At 41.3% G+C, this 16021-nt stretch overlaps 1 protein-coding gene across 17 annotated transcripts in view; it reads left to right on the top strand.

Annotated features, from left to right (window-relative positions):
- CADM1 (cell adhesion molecule 1) overlaps positions 1-16021 on the top strand; it is a 340231-nt gene that overhangs the window by 253829 nt on the left and 70381 nt on the right. The gene's annotated exons all lie outside the window — the stretch shown is intronic.

Below are 16021 nucleotides of genomic sequence, written 5' to 3'. Positions count from 1 at the left end.
TCGTTTTTTGCAGCTGAATGCAGAATAATCTGTATGCTCTGGTTGCAGTCAGCTGGCTTCTTTGGGGGAGGATTTTTTATTTGTGTAATGGTGGGTCCAGGAAACTTGAGGAAGAACCTGAGATTCTAGTCTTTATTGACTTCATGAATGATCCACATCAATTTATCATCATGCAAACTTAATTTTTTTTGGGGGGGGGGGCGGTGCCCACAGCATGCAGAGATTCCTGGGTTGGTTTTTACATTCACAGAAATTTCCAAAGCTCTGTATCTTCCTGGAGAAGGGCTTCACTTGGTGATGGGGATTCATGTTCTTCTTCCTCCCATGATTCACTGATTCACCAGTTTCTTTGAAACCCATCACCCAGGAATATACTTCTGTGATCTTCTTGGTTAAGCCATCAGTCTCATGTTTAGGTTCATGAGAAAGTTACTGTATTCCAGGCCAGAGTGCCTCAAACTGTAATGCATGTATGAATAATCTGAGCTTCTTATTAAAATGCAGATTCTGACTCGGTCAGTCTGGTGTGACTTGAGATTCGGCATTTTTAGTGATTGCTCAGGGATTTTTGAAACTGCTGGCCAACCACACTGAATAGTAAGGCAGCAGAGGTGGGAGGCACCCAGGATTTCCGAATTATATTTTTGGTACAAGTGAGTGCTACAAAAACCCATCTCAGTGGTGAGCAGCAGCAATGATGAGAATGATCTTGCCTTCCACATCCTTTGACAGCTAGCTCTTTGCTGGTCTTTCCTTAGAAGGCCCCTGAACACTGACTGGAGTTGAGCAGAGGGGACTCACGAACACCCAGGACCCCCTTTTCGGAGCTGAGAGCCTGCTGATGTGCCTCACCAGGAAGGGGTCCTCACCCCTCCTCATTCCCCTCCTCCCACCCTGAGCTCTGCACCCCACCCCCCACCTCCGATCCGGATTCCCTTACCCAGCTCTCATCAGCTGCCAGTGCTCGGTGGCCAAAGTCTCTTAACTGATCTTCTGGGCTCCAGCCTTTCCCCAGCTTCAGTCTTCCCTCCCTCTCCACCCAGACGTTATCTTTCAAAACACAGGTGTGATCATGTCACTCCTTGGATTGAAATCACTTTACTGGCTCCCTATTAATTACAAGATAAAGTGCAAATTCCCTAGTCTGGCTTACAGTGCCCTTCACTATCTGGACCTAATGACCTTTCTGGAAAGCCTCCCTCCTGCCACTCTTCAGAGCATATCACACTCTTTCCTTTGTTCTAAACACGTCTTGATCCTCTCCAGAGTCCCCGCTCCCATCCCCAGGTGTCTTCCTGCTTCCCAGTGCATTAGCATCCGAGTGACTTACAGGTCTTATCGCATGATGTAGTTGTGCGTACCTACGTCTGTCTCCCTCGCAACATCGAGAACTTTGGAAAGCAGGACCATTTGCTCCATTGACCACTGCAGGCACAGTAGCAGACCCCATTTCTTTTGCAGAACCTTGTGAAAATATCTGAGCCCTGGAAAAGAAAATGATTAGGTTCAGAATACAACATACAATTGAAATTAATACTTGCAAAAGCAAAATTAGTAAAACTGTTGACATTTTTGAATCACAATTATATTTCATATTGGATATGGGTACCAGTTAATATGTTTTGATGTTGTGAGACTTGTCTCCAAAAATGAGAGTACCTGAGTGTGAAGGTCTTAAAACAGCCCTTCATTTATTTGTTTTTATTTTTATTTTTTGTCTTTTTTTTAGGGCCACACCTGTGGCATATGGAGGTTCCCAGGCCAGGGGTTGAATCGGAGCTGTAGCCACCAGCCTTCACCACAGCCACAGCAACGTCAGATCCAAGCTGCGTCTGCAACCTACACCACAGCTCACAACAACGCCGGATCCTTAACCCACTAAGCAAGGCCAGGGATCAAACCTGCATCCTCATGGATGCTAGTCAGATTCGTTTCCGCTGTGCCACGAGGGAACTCCAAAACAGTGCTTCATTTAGTGACTCCACACCACAAACACTGAATCAACCCTTGCTCTATAAACTGACACTCTTTTATGCTTTGGGAATACAGATATGAAGAAGACAGTGTGAGGTTCTCAAGGAACTAAAATAATAATTTTTAGACCCATTTTACATGGGTAAAACCTGAGGCTTTGAGAGCTTAAGGTTTAGCTAATAACTAAACCAAGGTGTAGCTAATAACTGACAATGCTAGCGTTTGAACCTAGATCAAAATCAAAAAAAGAAAGAAAAAAAAGAAAAGAAAAGAAGAAAGAAAGAAGGAAAGCAAGGAAACAACTCTGTAAATGAATGATCATAGAACTAGTGTAATAAGTGCCAAGACCAAGACAGGTGCAATGCACTTCGAGCCAGAAGTCCTAGAACATGGGGAGTTATCAGAGCTTCATAGAGAAAGCAAGTGACGCCCGATGGGAGGGGGAGGGAGTGGGAGGGATCGGGAGCTTGGGCTTATCAGACACAACTTAGAATAGATTTACAAGGAGATCCTGCTGAATAGCATTGAGAACTTTGTCTAGATACTCATGTTGCAACAGAAGAAAGGGTGGGGGAAAAAATGTAATTGTAATGTATACATGTAAGGATAACCTGACCCCCTTGCTGTACAGTGGGAAAATAAAAAAAAAATAATAATAAAAAATAAAAAAATAAAAATAAAATAGAGAAAGCAAGTGACTTTTGGCTGGATCGTGTGGCCTCCTCCATGGCCAGTTTTCCTACTTTTATATATAGCTGAGTACTAGCTGGTTTTGACCGAATAAAAATAATATTAGAAATTAATGTCAATAACAAACTAGTGTCCATTGCCAGTTTTTTATTGATTTGCTTCCTCCATTCAAAGATATATTTTTACCTATGAATATCTGCTAGTATCAAAGGATAATTATCAAACTAAGTCCAGTATTATCATTATTAAATTTTCTTTCCTTCAGCGTCAAATGAAGGGAGAAATTACAACCCCCTCATGCCACAGCACACACCACTTAGTGAAGGCTAGGTTTCTAGAGACCTCAAACGTCGTGGATTAGTAAGCAGGAAAGGTATCAGCACCAGTAGCTTTTGAAAAGTTCTTGTACTTCATAATAAAGGGAGGAGTTATCTTCACGAAGTGACAGCCAGCCTTAGAGGAAAGCAGTCTGCACACATACGCGCCTAACAGGCTGAGATTGTTTCAAGAAGGGCCATCGTCCCACCTATGTCATTAGGCACAGCATCCCCCACGTATAGGAGCAGGGGACAAAGAAAGTGGGCAGTCGGCGAGCTTTGTGGAAATTGTTTTTGTTTCATTTCATTTCATTTTAATTTGGGCGTTCAGAGGGAGAGGTAATAATATGGAAAGCTCACTTTTGTGGAACACTGTATCCAGTAGCCAGGTATCTGAGGTATTGACTGTTGAAGTCTTCCAGCAAGGATGCCGTGCCTTACATGACTAACCTAACACTGGTGACGTGATTGTCACAACCTTAGAACATGGACAGTGTTCACTGAAATAAGTAGGGCTGTATAATTAAAGGAGGGAAGCCAGAGGAGTTCCTTCCCATGGTGGCTCAGCAGATTGCGAATCTGACTAGTATCCGTGAGGATTTGGGTTCAATCCCTGGCCTCGCTCAGTGGGTTAAAGGATTCAGTGTTGCTGCGGTGTAGGTTGCAGACGCAGCTCGGATCCCACATTGCTGTGACTGTGGTGTAGGCCGGCAGCTCCAGGTCCAATTGGACCCCAAGCCTGGAAACTTCCTTATGCCATGGGTGTGGCCCTAAAAAAAAAAAAAAAAAGCAAAGGAGGGAATCCAGAAAAGAAGTCATGTTTGTAAATGCTATAGATTGAAAGTAATTTCAAATGTCTACTCTTAGTGGACATCTGCTAGTCACCTTCCACTTTTCCTACTCAGGAAGGTTTTAGTTTACAGTTTAACGTCAGTGATGAAGATGTTTTAATTTACTCTGTTCCTTTTTAGTTAGCCTTAGAATGAAAAGAATTAGAGCTCAAGCTCTAAAATTGAAAAAAAAAAAATTGCAGCAGATTGTGGAAGCTCCTAAGAAGGTGCTAAACAGGCTGCACAGAGCTAGTGATGATGCTAATGGAAGTTGGAGAAGGAGAAATTTGTATCCGTTAGGTAGTATTGTATGCATTTTCTCACTCGATTCTCCTAACGACCCCAGACGAAAGATACCATTTACCCTTTCTAAAATGTGAAAACAGATTCACTTTCTCCCAGTTTCACCTCCAATCAGCTCAGACCTGCAGAACAAATTCCTGTTTTCCAAGTCTTATGGTCTCATTTTCTTTAGATGCCCTCTTAACAAGTAAAAATAAGGCACAAGTGATGTCCTTATCACGTACCTCTAATTTCAATGATGATTAATCAGCAACCTCCATTCAGACGATATTAATCAAGTTCTTTTCATAATGGCCCCACTTTGGGTAGTGACAGGTGCATATCCGACTGATGTAGGCTTTGCACCGGGGACTTGGCGATGGCTTTGCCCTGGGGAGCTGGCAATCAGGAAAGGATCCGGAATCTCCTTTGGCCACTGTCCATGTGCAATCCCTTCATCAAACCCTGGTTTGGGAAGAGCTCTCTAACTCGTGTGCCTCTTCGCACACTCAGCTGGGACCAGCAACTCAAGAGCCCACAGGTTAAAACACCACCACTTGCTCTGTGACTGACAGATGACAAAGGGAATAACTCACCAATAAGGGCCTCCATCATAGAACCCAATTTCCCAGCTAAGAAACTGTCATTTCGTAAACTAGTCCAAGGCTGCTCAGCTTCCTGGGAAGAGACATGAGTGCGTTGAATGTTACCGCATCATTCAGCATGATGATTATCATGGGTTTACAGCTGTTTCTTGAACAAACCGTGTTACACACCCTCGGAATGCTCTCTAGAATGAGAATATGAAACATTTCTCCCCTCCCATGTCCTCGCTTTCTGTTTCTGTAGTAATGTCAGTTGAAGCTGACATTCACTCTGAGTCCGTATCTGATGTGTTCCAACTGATATCCTTACTTGCTTGTCCTGTCGGCTCTAAGCTTTAAATTTGGAAGGTTTTCAGTGGCTCCTGTTGGCAGGAGAAATGAAGGAGGAGATGTAGAGAGAGACTGCTATTACAGCCAAAATTCAGTCACATAGATTGTCAATACTAATGAATGCCCTTGAAGCAGATACCGTAAATGCCTGGAGTTGGAGTTGAACTGCCTTTTGAGTCGGGATCATTCGGCAGAACAGACATCCTCTCTCTAAATACTAAAGGCCCAGTATTCAGACTCTGGTTAGAGAGCTAATTTTTGTCACTGTTGCATATTGGAACATGCTGATTGCTGATAGGTTTTAAATTCCTTATATGCCGAGAGTATTATTTTAGTTTTTATTCCTAAATCATACAAATGAGATACAGTCCATTCTTCCCTTAGTTCCCCACTGTTCTTTTAGCATCATAAAATAAAGCCTCATTATCATGGTATAATTGTGATTAGCCCCAGAGTTAAATAGATGGAGGAGGTTCGGATATTGGTTCCAACCACTTATTTAGCCTCTCTAAATCTCAGTTTCCTTGCCTGTATAATGGGGGTGATTATAAGATATTGAACCACATAGGATTGTTGTGAGGATTAAATAATATTAAAAAACAAAGCATAGTGCCTGGCACATAGAAAACATTTTAAAATATATTAGCTATTATTACCATGCAGATAATTAAAATAAGGCCCTCTTCAGAAACAGTGGAAATTTTCTTGATATTAAAAAAATGAAATAATGAACACTTTAGAAAAGAAGTAATTTGTTTCTCTTGCCTCCAGACCTGGAGAAAAGGAGTCACTTCCCTTTTCTGAGTGTAGTAATTATTGTTACATGTTATAGCCTTGTGATTTTAAATATCTTACATTAATTGTTCCTCTTTTAACACCCTGGAGGCAAATATAAAGAAAAAAAAAGTCAGCTTTTCGTGAGCGGAAGCAAAAAGTGACCTGAGTTTAATAATGGTATCTCTTATCAAAGGAAAGAATGATATTAAATTGGGTGCTTAAAAGCAGGGTATAAAAAAGAAGGGGAATACACAGGCTGTCTCCATTGAGACTTGAGGTTGAAGTTCTAAGGAAATTCAATTTAAAGCACTTTATAGAGGAGCTTTTAGTAACAGCAAGTATTGTAAATAGTCTGCATCTCTAATATGCTTAGAGCGTAGGGAAATTGAGAAGTATCAGTTAAATAGAAGTGACCACAGTAGAGTCGCCCATCTCCGTAGCTTGAAATCCTAAATGTCTTTCACTTCATAGAAAAAAAGACGTTATATTAAAAGACATCATAGAAAAAGGCAACACTGTATTTTCTTATAGAGTGAGGGCTCACCAGGGGCTGCTGCCATGTATAATAAATGCTTTTGCTACCAAAATCTCTTCTGGGGTAAGGAAGAATTCCACGTTCCCGTAAATTGTTATAGGAATGATGGAACCTAATATTGGTATCATCCTTTGTGGTTTTCAAACGGTTGAATATGTATTTGGAGTTTTAATCATGTCAGCCTTTTGTTTTGGTTATGGGTAGCTTGCGGTTTGAGAAAGGTAGCTGCTAGTGCTATATGTGAATTGCAGTAGTCCCTCCCATTATCCCAGGTTTCAGCTAACTTTGGGACCAGGGACCATCACACTGGATGGTGTGAGTGTGTGATTCATCAGCTGACAGCTTTTGTCTCCACAATGCACCCCTTTCAGTAGGTGATTTTCTTCCCCACGCTCATGGACAGCAGGAATGTACCACTAGTTTTCACTCTGCAAAGTAGTTGTTTAGTATATCCCAGGGAATAGAAGATCTTATTATCAGTTCATTAGCAAAGTGGTTGATGCAGAAGATCAACAGTTGGCCTTCAGCACGTTTGGTCTGAAAGAGACAATGTATTTTGAAATGTTGGAACACCACCCAGCTTTGAATTGCTACTGAAGCAGCTCAATATAAACCCGTTCTTTTATTCTGCTTTGCCATAAACGAGCATCACAGAATCAAATCCATTGAGAAGAAACTACTTGCTGTGCCAACACAATTAGTTTTATAAGAAGCTTCTGTCTTCAGATTGTTCTCCAAAGTCCAAGTTGGATGGCTGTGGTGGTTTTTTGTTTTTGTTGTTTTATGGTTTTGTTTTTTTTTTGTTTTTTTGTTTTTTTTGGCTGCACCCATGGCATGAAGTTCTGAGGCCAGTAGGACCTGCCCCATAGCAGCAACCCCAGCCACAGCAGCAACGCCAGATTCTTAACCCACTAGACCACCAGGGAATTCCTGTGGTTATTTTTTAATTAGTATTTTTTTAAGAGCTCCCTTTCTCCCAAGAGCCTCTAAGCAGGTTTAGCAGGCTTAAAATGACTCTTCCACAAGGTGATTTCAATGCCATCTCTCAAGCAAATAAAACAATGACAACTTTGGGGGCTCTATTTTTTCCATAAAACCGGTTCACTGGAGGGAGTGTTTCTTCAGGGTGAGGCTCTCTCCAAAAAAAAGATACTATCTTTTTGATGAACGAAAAGGGCAAGAAACATGTCCAGCTCTGAAAAGGAAGGAGAGGAGAAAAAAAGTCTGGGGTTTTCACATTTCAGTGTAAGGAACAAAAGGATTCAGTGATTATTATTATCTTTTTTTGGTTTATTCTTATATTCCTCTTACTTTTATTGCCCTTTGCTTCTTTGATAAGTGGATTTTAATGGAAAAGTTCATTCAGATCTTCATGCATAGTGGCTGGGTATCACTCCCCACAAACATTCTATAGAGGGCATTGCACCTCTGCACTTTATGGGATCAGGCAGCTCAGATCATAAGCATCATAATTGCTTGGCCCCGTTAGTGCTGTGGGCTCTGATTAAAAAGTCCTATTGAGCTCAGGTTCTTTTAAGAGGAAGGCGCCTAATGTGATGGTTAAAATTGAAATAGCGTAGACACAGATGCTGTAACTACTTTCTTTTGTCACCGTCTTCCTTGAAGAGAGTTTTCACACATCTAATCAATGTTTTCTTTCACAAAGGAGATTCTCATCCTATATGTAAATACCAGTTGGACTGTGTTTGACCTCAGTTCTTTAGCCTTAATGCTGAAAGCCAGTGGACCCACAGGGAAAAACAGCTTGATGCTTTAAAGTTAAGACTCAGATCACCTTTGGTTTGACATGGTATAAGGGCTCATTCTCTTGGAAGAGAAAAGCAGAAACAGCTCTTCTTGCAAATGAAATAGCACATGATTAAAGGATTTTGTGGGAACAAAAGAATCTTGACACTGTTCTGTATTTTTATGTATGTATGTATGTATTTATTTATTTTTGGCCACACCCAAGGCATGCAGAAGTTCCCCGGCCAGGGACCGAACCTGTGTTACAGCAGCGACCTGAGCCACAGCAGTGACAATGCCAGATCCTTAACCTCCTGCACCACAAGGGAACTCCTTGACATTGTTCTTTACAATAGCTTTTGTTCTCTTTTAAATCCTGACCACTTTCCAATTTGTAAGTTGATGGTGGATTGATCAAAATCTATTCACTAGGTAGATGTTGTTGGCCTTAGACCCATCAAAACCTGGGTTTGGGAACTGAGAAGGCAAAATCTGGCCATGCTATTTTAGAGCTGCCCCCTTCTAAGATGGATACTGCAAGGCATGAAATTTGCAGACCTGGGTCTTTGTGTGAGTTGGTCGGGTGGCGAGCCACCACTCCATGCATCAATATTCGTGGCTGTCCCTCCTTTGTGTGCAATTTGGAGTTAAAGGTGAAATTCCATCTTTAACCCCCTTGTGGTTGTCTGAACAGTGATTAATGAACTAGATGCGATTCCTTGCAGACCTTTCAAAGGGTGGATGAAGGATGGAATTTCAGCCTTTTTTTTTTTTTTTTAAACCAGGCCTTTTGCTTAATACAGCTTTTAAAATTAATGTCCGTTTTTGAATGCCAAGAAAACAAAGGGAATTTCTCAAAAGTGTATGCAGCTTGACACAATAGGCCTTAATTGGTGTCAAGGAGATGTTGGGATGAATGGGGAAATGCCCATTTAACTGATATGACTGCAAAGTGGAGCCTTGTTATGAGCTGTCATCTCAACGTGTATTTAAACTATAGCAAAACTGAAACATATTTGCCATATAGATCATAATGACTCCAAAGGAGCCATTATACTCTATTATGTAATTACATAATCAAAGCATGCATAGTAATCAGCTTTTGGAATTCAATGCTAATCAAACATACCTATAGTATGTGTTTAAGCTAAAATAGAGAACGTTAATTTGCCATTAGTCAACTAAACAAGAATGTGTATACAGAATATTCATGAATAGCTTAATGGTGTGTCAGATGATATTTTTTTTGTTTTGTATTCAGGGGAAATCAACAATTTTAATTGAAAAAAAAACCCAGCACTGAGGGAAGATTACTCTGACTTGCTGTTCAAAAATTTGCCTCACCTTTTACTGATTATAAAAGGAGATTAGATTAAATTTGATATTCCTTTCCCTCCATGAGCTCAAGTGACACAATAGTAATTATATTACAGGAGATTCTTATGAGAGGCTGACCATCTCTGTGCCGTAGGGTAAAGAGTTAGGAAGACCACCCTCAACAAAGCTCTTAGTAAATAAATGAACAAACCTCCAGCATATATTGCTTTGGTAATTAGAAGCAAATCAGTAAATATTATGTGTTGGCTAGAAATAGCCAAGAATAGAACTGTCTTGATGAGCCATTAGGAGATGTGGCCTCTACTCTTGCTGGGCCTCACACTTGCCATGTGATCCATCTCCTCCCTGGGCCTCTGTGTCTTCGCCCTCGAAAACGAGAGTTGATCTGGAGGTTCCTTTTAGTTCTGTTGACCTTTGATTCGATCGGGATCATATGAAGCAGCAGGTGACACAAAGGAAAGGTTTTGGTCCATGTCACATACTGCCGCCCACTCGGTGGTTTGTTGAGTTAGTTTAGATTATTTTAACTGTAAACATATGCACAGTATGGTTCTCATTCCTAATTATTTTGACCATTGAGTAGACAGTCCTTGGAACAGACAATCAACAAAGTCAACTTTACTGTTTGGAATAGCAAAGCCGGATGAAGGTCCAGAAGGTTAAGAGTAGCTTTGTAAACAGCAGACAGATTGAATGCTTTTGATTTTAAATAAACATGCAAGTATTCACAAAGGTTGAAGGATCACCTCTCTTTGAAATAAAGAATTGTATTTATACTGAAGAGAGTTCACCCTTAACCTTAATCCAGGGTCAGTCATTGGACCCATGTCTTTCGACACTGGTTCTCACCGCCTCTCATCTGCACATTGGGTGACTGAAAACGCTCCTATAATATTTAAAGGAGACTAAATTCTTTCATCCAGACCTTTTGTGGCTTGAACTTCAAATAATTTATTTTCAAATTCCTTTTACTGTAATTCTTATTAATTCAAATAGGTTTCTGATTTGATATAAAACTCTGTAAATGCAAGGAACAGTTTAATGAATTGAAAGATAGGATTGAGTCTTTTAAAGGAAATGTACGAAATATGCTGACAATAATTGCTTAGATAGAAATCAAATCTTAATGGTTTTGTTAATGATTTGTAGTGAGCACTGTGTTTACATTGACTTGAGAGAACATATACAGTTAGAAAGATTTTTCCCTCTGGGTTTCAACAGAATCTTAATTTTTTTTTCTTTTCTTTTCCTGAAATGTACTCAATTCTAGTGCTAGCTCTCAGAAATTGCAGTGCCTCTATTGGCAATGGTTGTATTGGGGTAGAGGGGAGGGGTTTTTCTCTTTCAAGTTAGGCATGTCACTGACGTGGTTGTGAAAGTGGGATCCAGCAGAAATGAGAATGGGTGAAAAGCCACGTGAAGCTTTAAGATACAGGGCTCCCATACCAACAGGAAACGAGGGTTTCAAATGCGTGCAAGTTTTTTGACTCTTTGGAAAGTCTGAATTTAGATACCTCTTGGAGGGAAAGAATGAATGAGCCTAAGCCTTCATTAGTGTAAAATTTTGAGGACTACGGTGGCTTTTTAAAATTAATGACACTGATCTTGGGCAGGATGTTTGGTTGTTTTGAGGTTTCTTTCTGCTTTTCGGACAGCTTGTGTTTTTGGTTTGCCCTTTGCCCGGTTGGACAACCTGACTGGGCTGCTCGAATGTGAGATTCAGTCTTCCACACGGCAGAGGATTAAAAAAAAAATGGTTTCCCTAATATGATTTTGCCACTGAAAGTGTAGGTCAGGGGACTTTATTTGCTCTTTCTCTGGGCAAACTATCTTCCCAGTTCAGAGTCATTGGTGGAGTCAGTAAAGAGTTTACATAGTTGCCATAGTATAAACTGAATCCCGTTCTAGCTGTGACTTGCCCTTTTATTATAGACTTGATGGGAGAGACTCCTCCGGTGTAGATGAAGTGCTTGCTTTATTAACAGCCAGGCAGCGGGGGCGCGAGCTCTCGGTGCTGGCCGGCAACGTCGGGCCATGCGCTGGTAATAAAGGCGCTCTCCAGGGGCAGAGTGTGCTGAGCGCTAGAAGAAGGAAGCGGGGGTAAACAAGGTGTTTTGCATTCAGGACAGTCTCTCTCTCATCTTGAAGTGTGTAATTGTGCTCTGGATAAATTATGGACATTAAAAAAAAAAAAAAATCCGAAGTTGCTCATAGGGAAATCACCTTCTTTAAAACCAAGCGAATTTTCCAAGGCAGTGCCAGTAGAACCTTGGCAACCCAGTCCTGATGTTGGCTGGTTAAAAAGGACAAACTGTATGGGCTGGACAAGCTGACAGAATGGGGTTCAAACACCAGCTCTGCCGCTTAGCTGAATGACATTCGGCAGCTTATTTCCATGTCTTTGTGTCTCAGGTCCTTCATCTTTAAAGTGGGGATATGGAAAACTCCAGGAGTTTGGGAAGGAAGAGCAGGCAAAGCAACCAGCCAGCCCAGCGCCTTGTGCCGAGTAAACATGTGTTCTAAACACATGTTCCCTTCCCCGCGTCCCCTGTGTGTGGGAAGGTCATTACCCATTTCAGCTTCTTGCTTCAAGGTTTGCCCCATCAGCCCCTTCAGGCAATTATGCTGTTGGTCAGATACATTCCAGTCCATGCTAACGTTCTGAGTATTGCCATCTGCATAGCATTTCTAACAAAATGAGGTTTCAGGAAAGAATCCACGAGTGAAGCCAATTGATGGTTGAATTAATGGGGGTTTTGTAAACCTGTGGCAGCCCCACCCCCCACTCCAGCCCTAACCAGCTGAGCTGAAAGGGTCTTAACTGATCATCAAAATAAATTTTACCTTTTTTCTTTTTTTTAAAGACAATATGCTTTTTTCTTCCTTGTAATACATGTGTGGGCAACTTCTAGCGTACTATGGAAGACTTGCTTGTGAGTGAATGGGTCTCTCCAACGCCTGAGTTTTATTTTTAGATTTTGTAGGGAAAATAGGGAAGTTATAGGGAGTACAGGTACTGGTATAAATTAAAACCCAGCTTGATTCTGTCTTCTAAAGCTCACCCACATCTACCAATTAGCAGTCCAAGATGTCTATACGTGTCAGACATTGTTCCACCCTTAAAATAAATTACCCTGCCGCTAACAGCCTTATTTAATGCTACGGTATATTGTACCTACTTGATTTCTTTTGCCCAGAACATGTGCTATTTCTGCCTTGACAGTCTATCTGCTAATTGAGTTTTAGAAACTCGGAAGGGTTTTTAAAACAGATTATTTAAGAAAGGCACCAAAGTTGCCTGTTTGTACCCTTCTGCTACACATCAAATTGTGTTTGTAACAACCTAATTGTCATGATATCTATTTCAAGGGGAAATTTATCGAGTCACAGTGCACCCTTCTGTTTGGAAGAAATATTTGAGGATGTGAGCAGAAATTATTTTTATATAAAGGCTTCAGGCAGTTAAGAGTACTGACACACATATCACATTTTCATCACTGTCATTCACTCCCTTTGCCTCAAATAAATAGGTCATTATTATTCCATTGCAGCCATCTTAGGACGCTCGAAGTATGGGGCTCTGTTTAATACAACTGCTGTCCAGCTGACCCTTAATTTATTGGTAATTTTTTAGAGTGACATTCTTGGGCCACCACCATCAGCCAAGCCACTTTGATATCTTTCAGCACTTATAATTTTTTTTAGCATTAGCATTGTAGCCATGTTAACATAACTAGGAATTTTTCCAAGATGCTGGATTTTAGGTGGGCCTTAGCAATTTCAAAAAATAATAGGACAGTGATGATGAAACCACGGTGGGTTTGCAGAGCATATTATGTGCCAGAGCACAGCAATGGTAAAAATCCGCAGATGGCAAAAATTTCACCTGAGTGATTTATTCAGTGATGACCCATTAAAGTGATCTGGTCTTATATTAATTATACATAATAAATAAGAATGCTTAGAATTTGTAAGAAACGAACAAACAACAGCACCAAAAAAAAAAAAAAAAAAAAAACCCTCTGGTTCTGTTTTATCACCTTTCTTGCTTAATACAAAATTATTATACCTTTCTTGCTTAATTGCAAAGTCATGGTCAACACCTCTGCTCGCATCTCCTTTGCAAATGTTTTGTAGCCTTAATAGGAATATAGACAGAATATGCTAAGATTCTGGGTAAAGACTAAAATTAGAGTGGATAGTTATTTTCACGGAAACTGTTCTCTTAGTGCCTAATTGAATTGCAGCTGACTCTAAGTCCCCATAGCTGCAAGATGGTAGCCAGGATCTGTATGGCCAAAGGGATTAAGGCCTTTCCCTGGGTAGTGTTTCCATGCACTCCCTTTATCAGCTGAAGATTCTTATTTGTGTGGCTAATAAACTTCCTTTAGCTAGAAGAACTCTCCTCCACAATCCAGTGGAACAGTTTGGTATTCTGATCTCCTCAAGGCAAGTCCCATGGCTTGAGATGCTATATAGCATTTGAATCATGCAGTTTAATTTTTCCTTAATTTTCTTACGAGATTGGGTTGCCCTGCAGAAATAGGGTATTGTCCTTTCCGTACAGACTTTCACCAGGGCTGGCAAAACCACCTTGAAAAGCTGGCTTGATTGGCAGGAATTCCCTTTTCCTTGTTCTATTCTCAGATCTGGGAATAAACTGCTCCCTCCAGCTGGGTTCCGAATTCTGTGTTTGTCACCGTAATCCACTGAGGAAAAAATAAGCATCCCTTCGTTTCCTCTGATCACTCTTCCTCTTTGTTGTTATTCTCTGACACTGCTCAGCCTGCTAAGCTTTCACTGCTGGATCAGCCAGGGAAGATTTACCCTTTTGCTCATGACGAGCCCTGTGGCCCTCGTTCTTACACCCAGGTTAATTCCCTGGATTGCAGGTCTCAAGGTTGGGTTTCATTTTGGTTTGCTTCTCAAGCATCAAGAATTTTTGTTTATCTGTGGCTCTAATAATTTTTTTCCTTATCCCTCTAGTTTCCTCCTTTCTAATCCTACCAGAGGCTGGTCTATTTCTGGGTGGATTTGGCTTAAAGCCATCCTAGACTCCCCTTCTCACGCTTCCCCACGGTGTCCTGCCAAAAAAGGATCCTTCAGCAGAAATATGATAGCAGGTGGAAATCCTCCATTTACCCTAATTGCATCTCTATTTATGCTGTCTCATTTTTTTTTTTTAGAGTAGTATTTATCTTTGACCTTTGTTTCCTAGTGTGACGAAGTTTTTTTTAGAGAGTGAATAAGCCACACTGAGTTGATCTGTAATTATGCAGAGAACTCCTTGAGAGCAGGGACGCAGAGCTTTCTTCATTCTTGAATCCGCACTGTTCCCGACACGTACTAGAGTTGCTTAGTTTGGGTTTGACATCCAGAGAAGAGATGGTGGTGATGATAGCAGCCACCATGATTCAGTTTTATGAGAAGCTGGGCACAGGGCTAAATGCCTTACATTTATTATCTTCTTTAATCCTCCCAGAGGCTCTGTGAGATCACGTTTTGTTACTGTCCCCATTTTGCAGATGAGACCCTGGCTCAGGGACTTTGAATAGTTGACCTGAGATCCTACAGCTAAAAAGCAATCTTTTTCCCCTTCCTGACTGACTCTCATCATATCTCTTGCCTATACTATACTTTTTTTATTCCATAAATGGGGCTAGGGATCTGTTTTCACCAACATTGCAGCTTCTTAGAGGCGAAGTCAATGTCATACACTTCTACATCTCCTGCTATGGTAGGTGCAGAATTAGACATTCAACAGTAGCTTCCTCTTTTGCTTTTAAGTTGAATTCTCCTCTCCTCTTACTCGTGCTGTGAATCATTTAGGACATTTGTTAGGGGCCGTGACCGTCACATATCTTAGAAGCAACCCACTAGAGCAGATCTGCAGATAATCCAGATATCAGTGGATCTGAAAGCCTAGACTTTTGGACAGGTTCTGTAAGAGATTTTCTAAATGGCTGGAAGGCAGTAGTCTACAGAAGGGGCGTGGTTCAGGATTACCTGGGGCTTTGGGTGAGTCACAAAGGTGTAGTTTCTGAGAGCAGAGTAACAAACTGAACTGTTAGAAACTCTCAGGAGTTTATTGAGATTGCAAAGTCAGGTAGGTGCCCCTCCCTACACCGTAAATAACTGAACTGCCCATACACTGGAAATCTCAACATCCACTAACAAGGTGAGATTTTTTAATGAGCCCTCCTACCAACTTCTATCAAATGGCCTCTTGGGTATGGATCGGATAGTTCAAGGGCATGCAAGCGGAGGTTGATACAGTCATTCCTTGGTATCCACAGGAGACTGGTTCCAGGACCTCTGTGGACACCAAAATCTGAGGATACTCAAGTCCATTCTAAAAAATGCATACTGTAGGAGTTCCTGTTGTGGCTCAGCAGGTTAAGAACTCAACTAGTCCATGAGGATGCGAGTTTGATCCCTGGCCTTGCTCAGTGGGTCAAGGATCTGGTGCTGCCGCAAGCTGCAGTGTAGGTTGCAGACTCAGATCGGATCCTGTGTTGCTGTGGCTCTGGCGTAGGCCAGCATCGGCAGCTCCATCCGATTTGACCCCTAGCCTGGGAGCCTCCATATGCCACCGCC

The sequence above is a fragment of the Sus scrofa genome, chromosome 9 (genome assembly GCF_054392235.1).
Source record: "Sus scrofa isolate SSC_HxYL_T2T_F1_AM1 chromosome 9, Sscrofa_HxYL_maternal_Yorkshire_Landrace_v2.0, whole genome shotgun sequence".
NCBI classification, from domain to species: Eukaryota; Metazoa; Chordata; class Mammalia; order Artiodactyla; family Suidae; genus Sus; species Sus scrofa.
The sequence above is the reverse complement of the archived record's forward strand: the minus strand, read 5'-3'. Positions and strand labels throughout refer to the sequence as shown.